At 44.2% G+C, this 1,402-nt stretch overlaps 1 non-coding gene across 1 annotated transcript; it reads right to left on the reverse strand.

Moving 5' to 3' along the window:
• Positions 1-734: 734 nt before the first annotated feature.
• On the reverse strand, positions 735-948 carry LOC114100621 (small nucleolar RNA U3). Its single transcript, XR_003584113.2, has one exon. It is a non-coding gene; the product is annotated as a small nucleolar RNA U3 (small nucleolar RNA).
• Positions 949-1,402: the final 454 nt, after the last annotated feature.

The following is a 1,402-nucleotide window of genomic DNA, read 5'->3' on the forward strand; positions in this document are numbered from 1 at the left end:
TCTGGAGCAGCATCTGAGCCTCTGATGATTCCCTGGTCAGCACAGCTGGGTTGTGATGTTAACCAGAACCACCAGAGCTCAGATTCCCCCAACCTAACCCATAGGGGAAGGTTGGGGAGGTGCCTGGGACAGAGCCCACATTTGAGCTGATCTCTTCCAGGCCTTGCTGGGGGGCGGGTAGAGAAGCTGCCCTTACATAAGCTTGCTTAGTATCAGGGTGTATTTTAGGCCAGGGGTTGGCAGGCTGAGGATTCTGCCTGCCAGGAAGGAGAAGAGCAGATTGGCTGAGCTAGGTTCTGTAGAGGTCTTATGGCAAGAATGGTCCTACTACCCCAGGTTCTGCATCGGCCCATGGCCTTGCCCCTCTTGCTCAACAGCATGATTTCCAGCCACCCCAGGTAGAGCTAAGTTGCTGCATGATTTTCCTTCATGAGTGGAAAGAACACATGGGTTCTCCTTTTTTTTCCCCCAGTGCTCTGATTTGCAAGCATTTGAGCCATGTGCTGTGGTGCAAATATGTGCATGTTCATGTGTCCATCTCTATTTGCTCAGTGGACAGGACAACAAAGTTCCTTCCCAGAGGTTAGAGTAAAATGGGAAGAAGCTGTAAGGCAAAGGGGCAGGAAGGATGTAGGGTGATTTACCAAGATATGCATGTAAGAGCTTTGTCATTTATTTTCTTCTTTGTATATTTTGTATTTAAGTTTTGATGTTTTCCCCCCTTAATAATGGAGACCACTCGGATTGTATTCTCTCCCTCTTAATCTCTAAAGAGAATTAAGAATGATTATCAATGGCAAAAGGCAGTTGCAGTAATGCAACATCTAGGACCAACTTCATGCTCAGAAGAGAACACTCAACTCCTCCTCGTGGTTTCTGGTACTTGACACAATCGGAGAAACTTCTCTAGTAACATACTGTAGAAATGACCCCTGAAAGTATAGTCTTTGTTGTTTTGATTTTTTTTTTAACCACGAATAAGTGATTCTTTTGCCAACACACCAGCACCAAAAAGGTTGACTAATAGTGAAGAAAATGTTGAGATACCAGTTTCCTGACTCTATTCCAAGTGTTTCTCAATCTTAGATGCATATTAGAATTACCCAGAGAGCTTTAAAAATATCGATGAAGGGGCCCCATCCCTAGAGACTCTGTTTCTTTGCCTAGGTTGTAGACCACACATGATATTTAAAAGCTACACAGATGATGCGAAGGTTCAGCTACGTTTGAAAAATATTGGTGTATATGACTTGATATTTGGGTGCAGGCAGAAAGATTGAATGCCAAGTTCAGATGATGCCATCAGTAATTATCATGATAACCTAAATGGCTCATCCTTGAGTACTCTTGTGCCTGGTACCATGTGAGGTGCTTTGCCTCCATCATCTCATCCAAACCTTGG

The sequence above is a fragment of the Marmota flaviventris genome, chromosome 2 (genome assembly GCF_047511675.1).
Source record: "Marmota flaviventris isolate mMarFla1 chromosome 2, mMarFla1.hap1, whole genome shotgun sequence".
Taxonomy (NCBI): domain Eukaryota; kingdom Metazoa; phylum Chordata; class Mammalia; order Rodentia; family Sciuridae; genus Marmota; species Marmota flaviventris.